The following is a 7378-nucleotide window of genomic DNA, read 5'->3' on the forward strand; positions in this document are numbered from 1 at the left end:
GTTGAGGGTACACAGAGAAGAGAGGAAGAGTATGAGAGCCGTCGAGTGAGCAGCACTCAGGAAGCCACTTCACGGAGCATGGAGAATCTTAGTTCCTGGACTAGGGATCGAACCCTCGCCCTCTACAGTGGAAGCGCAGAGTCTTAACCATTGGATCATGAGGGAAGTTGCATGGCTGTTGTAGAGAAACTAGTTTAGAGGAGAGGAGCTTGCTTCTCTCTCTGCTGCTGCTGCTGCTGCTAAGTCGCTTCAGTCGTGTCCAACTCTCTGCGACCCCATAGACGGCAGCCCACCAGGCTCCGCCGTCCCTGGGATTCTCCAGGCAAGAACACTGGAGTGGGTTGCCATTTCCTTCTCCAATGCATGAAAGGGAAAAGTGAAAGTGAAGTCGCTCAGTCGTGTCTGACTCTTAGCGACCCCATGGACTGCAGCCTACCAGGCTCCTCCGTCCCTGGGATTTTCCAGGCAAGAGTACTGGAGTGGGGTGCCATTGCCTTCTCTGGCTTCTCTTTCTAGGATGGCAGAAATGACAGCAGCCTGGAGGTGTTGGGGCACTGGGCAGAGAGTAGGAGACACTGCAGAGGCGAGGCGGCAGGAGGAGTGACTTCCCAGGCACCTGGCTTGAGACACTGGTGGATCCTGTGATGTTCTCTGGTGATATTTCTAAGTCCAGATTTGGACTTGAATTGCGGGTGCCCAAAAGATGTCCGAGTCAAGATGTCTGGCAGACACTTATGTAGGTTGTCAACCTCAGGATAAAGGCCTGGACTGGAGATTCTTATTTGGGAGCCATCACCATAAAGTTAACAATAAAAATGTTATCTAGTTCTCATCAAGTGTTAGACACTTTTCTAAGTTTTTTTCTTCTTTTTCAGCTGTGCCAGGCAGCTTGTGGGATCTTAGTTCCCCAACCAGGAACTGAACCGAGGCCCATAGCAATGAAAGTGCAGAGTCCTAGCCATTGGACTGCCAGGAAATTCCCTCTAAGTCCTTATATACATTAATTTATTGATTCTTTACAACAACCCTGTGAGGTATGTGCCTTCATTCTTGCCATTTTACAGGTGAAGGGGGAAAAGTTCAGTACTGTCCCCAAGATTACACAACGACTACGTGACAAAGCAGGCGGGAACTCCAGAAGCCCAGCTCCAGGATCTGTGCTCTTAACTGGACCATGCAGCCTCTCAGCTACACAGAGGTTTAAGCCCCACAAGAGGACGAGAACAACTTTCGAACTGTGAGAAAGGCAGACAGTCAACCCTCAGGGATACTAGCACCTCAAGTCCAGGGTCTGAATCTTACTCTTAAGTTGTCTCTGAAATGCTAGCGTTTTAATTTTTAAAAATTGATTACCCTACAAAAACCAACTTGAATCACAGACCTAAATATAAGAGCTAAAACTATAAAATCTTACAAGAAAACCTAGGGCTTGCAAAGCTTCGTAACAGTGGATTTGGCAGTGATTTCTTGGATATGACATCAAAAGAAAGGGCAACAAAAGAAAAACATAGATAAACTAGGCTTCATCAAAATTAGATACTTTTGTGCATCAGACTCTATCAGCAGACTGAAAAGGCAACCTATTGAATGGGAGAGAATAGCTGTAAATCACATATCTGAAAAGTAATTTATATCCACACTATATAAAGAACACCTAAAACTCAACAACAATAAACAAACAACCCAATTAATAAATGGGCAAAAGACTTGAATATTTTTCTAAAGAAGATACACAAATGGCCCATAAGCACATAAAAATGATGCTTAATATCACTCATCATTGTTGTTACTGTTTAGTCACTTAATCATGTATGACTCTTTTGCAACCCCATGGATAGCAGCCCATCAGGCTTCTCTGGCCATGGGATTTTCCAGGCCAGAATATCGGAATGGGTTACCGTGCCCTTCTCCAGGGGATCTTCCCGACCCAGGGATCAAACACGGGTCTCTTATGTATCCTGCATTGGCAGGCGGGTTCTTTACCACTAGCGCCACCTGGGAAGATCAAAGAAATTAGACCAATAAATTTTTTTTTCAGGGAGAAGCATTTTTTAACTGATGTTTAAAATGAATGGTGATCTTTAAAAGCAGGTCGATTTTTACTTACTCTTACTATGATTCTTTAATTTTCCACCTTTATTACTCACACTAGGGGCAGACCCCAACCATCAGTCTACCCTTGCTGGCCATTGCCAGCAATGCTGGGATCCAATTCCACCCAGCCACTGTGGATCAGAGCTGAGTGCTAGGGGCTGTCCTTTGGAGGCATAAAGTTCTCAATCCTTAATTTAAAGAAGCTTCTCAGGGATTTCCCTGGTGACCCAGTGGCTAAGAATCTGCCTTCCAATGTAAGGGATGCCTCGCAGGCAACTCCCGCCTTCCACAACAAAGTCACAGTGCAGCCAAATGAAAAATAAATAAAATATTTTTTTTTTTAAAAAGGAGATTCTCAAGCCCCTATGAGTAGCCACCCCTGAGATCTGGATCAAATATTTCTCCTTTGTATTCCCGTCCCATTCTGTGCCTGGTCTTTCCAAACTGAGTGCCCTGACAGTATCAACCTGGCCCCATTGATCACCATATTCTGGCCACGTGAAAGGGAAAGTGAAGTCGCTCTGTCGTGTCAGACTCTTTGCGACCCCATGGACTGTAGCCTACCAGGTTCCTCTGTCCGTGGGATTTTCCAGGCGAGAATACTGGAGTGGGCTGCCATTTCCTTCTCCAGGAGATCTTCTGGACCCAGGGATTGAACCTGGGTCTCCCGCATTGTAGGCAGATGCTTTACGGTCTGAGGCACCAGGGAAGTCCAATGGGAGTATGTCTAACATGGCTGTCCCGAAATGCAGTGGTTTGGGGAAGGGGCTGGTAGCACACAGGAGCTGTTGTTGAGTAGCCACTGGATGTCAAGGCCCCTCAAGTTAGAGAGAGGGGTTCTTGAAACTAACAAAACTCTTTTCCTCTATGTGTTAGCCAAGGAAAGCCTCACCCAGATCACTAACCCTAATTTGCAGGCAAGGAAATCGGAGCACATACAGGTCAGGGGAACAGCACACAGTTACAGAGTAAGTCACTGGCCAGGACTGGACACACACTTTCTGACCTCTCGGCCAGGACCCCGGCCCCGGCAGCTCCGACCTGACCTAGCGCGCCAATGTGCTGATGTTACCACGAGGGGGAGCCAGATGCCCGTTCATGGAGTAGCCGGGCCCAGGCTGACGGGTGGAGGGACTGCTCCTCTGAGCGCCTCACCCGCACAGCCGCGCGCGGAGCTGGTGAAGAAAGCGGACGAAGAGTTGGGCGGTTATAAGAGCTCAGAAGCTCTGGACCAGTGGCTGGGAGGGAGGGAGGACGAGAGAAGGGCATTGTTGTCTCCTCTGGTCCTGCCTGGTCTGGCCCTGTTGGGAAAGGAGCAGAGCTGGAGAAAGGAAGAGCTTTCCTAAACACAGGCTTTCTGCCCCCGCCTCCGCTCCGCTAGGTCTTGCTTAAAAGCAGACCGGACATTCCTAAAGCTCCGGCAGGAAACCGGGAAATAGACGGGGAGGCCGGCGTCTCTGCAACCCGCCAGTTCTTGCAAAGCAACGCTCTCCCCCGCGCCCCACCCCCAGGTCCTAGGCGCCTGGACCCTGCACCCTCCTAGAACTGCCCTCCTGACCTGCTCGCCCCTTCCTCCCAGCCTATGGGATCAGACCCACTCCCTGAGCTCCAGTCCCTGCAAGAAATTGTTATCCGCCACGGACCTCCAGGTGGAACTCATAATCTGTCCCCCTAAACCTGGCTCTCTTCCAGCGTTCCTTCCTTCAGTGAATGGTACCAACACCTATATGGTTATTTGACTCAGAACACTTACGAGTTATCCTTGACACTTTTCTCTTTCGTACCTCATTTTTCACTCCTCCTCTCTACCTCTGGGTTTCCCCCCACTCACTGCACCAAGTGGCCATCGCATCTCACCAGAATTGTTGTTCGTGTCTGCACTCCCTATTGTCACTCCTCTCCCCTCTCAATCCCCACCCCCCACCCCAGGTGGTAGCTCTGATAATTTTTTATTTTTGGCAGTGAGTCTTGCAGGGATCTTAGTTCATCTCCAGCCATGGATGGAACCTATGCCCCCTGCCGTGGATGTGTGGAGTCTTAACCACTGGATAGCCAAGGAAGTCCCATCTGATAATCCTTTCAAATCCTCATTCAAATCCTCAGGTGTCACCTACCTGCTGAAATCTCTCAACAGCTTCCTGGTGCTCTTGCAATAAAGACCAAACTCTTATTAGCGTGGCGCATAAAGTCCTGCGTGGTCTAGTCCTTCCTCCCTCTCTGGTCCCATCCTCCTCCTTATTCTGTTTCAAATGCACTGGCCATGGTCGTCACAGGCCCTTTGCACCTGCTGTTTTCTCTGCCTGGAACGAATCCCACCCTTCTGTCCTGTTAACTCCTACTCCCTCAGATCTCTACTCCAGCACTACTTTCTGAAGGACATCCTCCTTGACCTCTGTGATCAGGGCAGGTCCCTCATTACTCACTCTGCTAGCCGCACATGCTTCCCCTTCATGTATCTGTCATAGTTGTAACTGTCCATTTGGTAAGTATTATTTAATTAATGTCTGTTTCTTCCACTAGACTGTAAGCTCCATGAGCATAAGGACCATGTCAGTCTCTGTGTGCTTGAAAATCTCCAGCACCTCTGTGCCTGGCACAGTAGGTGTTCAATATTTCTTGAATAAATAAGTAAATTCATGTGGCCCACTTCTTTCCAAGAGTTTCCCAGGTGGCTCCGTGGTAAAGAATCTGCCTGCAATGTAGGAGATGCGGGTTTGATCCCAGGGTTGGGAAGATCCCCCGGAGAAAGAAATGGCAAGCCAGTATCCTTGCCTGGGAAATCCTATAGACAGGGGAGACTGGTGGGCTGCTGTCTATGGCATCGCAAGCATCACAAGAGTGACTTAGAGACTAAATAACTTCTTTCCATCTCTGTCTCTTTCATCTCTTTCCATCTCTGTCTGATAGAGCTTAAGCCTTTATCATCTTCTGTCTGGATCTTGATAATCACTTCTTAACTGGTCAAGTCCCTACTGGTTTCCCACCCAACAGCCAGAGAGTTCTAATAAAAATGCCAGTCTGACCATGTCACCTCTCCCACCCCGTTTAATAGCCTTCCGTGTCTTCCCATGGCCCTTGGAGTAAAACCCAGACTCCTGACGCAGCCTTACAAGGCCTTGCATGGTCTGGCTCACCTTGTGCCAAGTGCCACCTCCTCCTTTCCTTTTTTTTTAAATTGAAACGCAGTTGATTTACAAGGTTGTGTTAGTTTCTGGTGTGTAGCAAATTTATTTTATATATGTGTGCATATATATATATATTCTTTGTTAGATTCTTTTCATTATAGTTTATTAGAAGTTTAAAAAGCTATTGAATATGGTTCCTTGTGCTATACAGCAGGCCCTTGTTGGTTATCTATAGATAATAGTTTGTATCTATTAATCCCAAACTCCTCTAATTTATCCCATCCCCCTTCTTTCCTCTTTGGTATCCATAAGTTTGTTTTCTATGCCTGTAAGTCTGTTTTTGTTTTGTAAATAAGTTCTTTTGTATAGGTTTTTTTTTAGATTCCATAGGTAAGTGATATATTTGTGCTTCCCTGTTTGACTTATTTCACTCAGTATGATAATCTCTATCAACAGCCCTTCCTTAAACAAATATTGAATGCCTATGGTACCAGACACTGAGGACTCCAGTGATGAGTAAAAATAGAATCCTTCAGATCTGCTTACACTCCTCCAGATACTGAAACATATCTCCTTTCTGTGCAAGGCCTTTGCACTTGCTTTTTCCCTTGTCTAGAAAATGTTCTGTCTCCTCTCCTTTTTCTATTCCTGACTTCACCCAGTCAACATCTACCAGCCATCAGATTTCAGATTAAACACCATTTATTCAAGGATATGTTATCTGACTTCAACCTAGATCCTCCTGTTAGGTGCTCTTATTACTCAGGTATGTATGGATGTGAGAGTTGGATGGTGAAGAAAGCTGAGCGCCAAAGAATTGATGCTTTTGAACTGTGGTGTTGGAGAAGACTCTTGAGAGTCCCTTGGACTGCAAGGAGATCCAACCAGTCCAACCTAAAGGAGATCAGTCCTAGGTGTTCATTGGAAGGACTGATGTTGAAGCTGAAACTCCAATACTTTGGCCACCTCATGCGAAGAGTTGACTCATTGGAAAAGACCCTAATGCTGGGAAGGATTGGGGACAGGAGGAGAAGGGGACGACAGAGGATGAGATGGTTGGATGGCATCACCGACTCGATGGACATGGGTTTGGGTAAACTCCGGGAGTTGGTGATGGACAGGGAGGCCTGGCGTGCTGCGATTCATGGGGTTGCAAAGAGTCGGACACGACTGAGCGACTGAACTGAACTGATTCCATGTTCAGAGCACTTAACCACATTTTATATGTTTCCATTTGTGTGGTTATTTGGTTAATACCTGTCTTTCCCACCAGGAAGCTCCAAGAGCTTCCGAGTCTGGTTTTGCTTACCATCATATCCCTCTGGTGCTTAGCTGGTGCTCCACAATTGATTGAATGAATAAATGAATAAGTGATTCTCCAGCCGCAGTATTCAGAGGGTACTGCCTTCAGGGAAATGGCATCTCTGCCTCGGTATGAATATGAGCTGGGGGCTGGGAGGGGTGTCACAGGAGCTAGATGGGGAGAGGGCCTGGAAACTGTCCGCACTTTCCCTGCGCGTCTGACCCTGGATCCCTGTGACTCGGCCTGCCCACCTCCCCTCCTCTGGCCGGCTCCTCCACTGCTCAGGGCCCTCAGCAGCACTGGCGCTGCTCTCACTCCTCTGGGGCGTCTCACACACTGAGCCCTCCCCCTGCACCTCTTCTTGCTCTGTTTCACACGGCTGGCTCCTTCTCATCCTTCAGGTCAAGCTGAAATGCCGCATCTTTAGAGGACACTTTCTCCGAGTAGGTCTTCCTGTGATGAGTTTTCATCCAGTTCATTTCCTTCATCCTAGCTCACACAGAAACGCATTTATGTATTTATGACCTATGTCCCTGGATGGGTTAGAAGCTTTTGACCACCATAACAGAAAACCCAACTCCACTGGCTTAAACAGCAACGGAAGTTGTCCAGTGGTAGGACTGGTTTCGAGGTGGGTCAGTTCAGTGGTGTTCTCAAGGACCTGAGTTTTCCCCATCTCGCTGCGCTGACCCTTGCTGTTGTCTTCGTCCTCAGGTTAGCAGGATGGACACAGCAATTCCAGGCCTCACAGTAGGACTTCATGTCATACCCACAGGGTTTTCTCCTCCTTATGTGTCTCACTTAACTACTGCTGTGTAACAAGCTGTCACAGAACTTGGCAGTTTAAAATGACATT

The sequence above is a fragment of the Giraffa tippelskirchi genome, chromosome 5, assembly GCF_054371585.1.
Source record: "Giraffa tippelskirchi isolate mGirTip1 chromosome 5, T2T-mGirTip1v1.2.pri, whole genome shotgun sequence".
Lineage (NCBI taxonomy): Eukaryota > Metazoa > Chordata > Mammalia > Artiodactyla > Giraffidae > Giraffa > Giraffa tippelskirchi.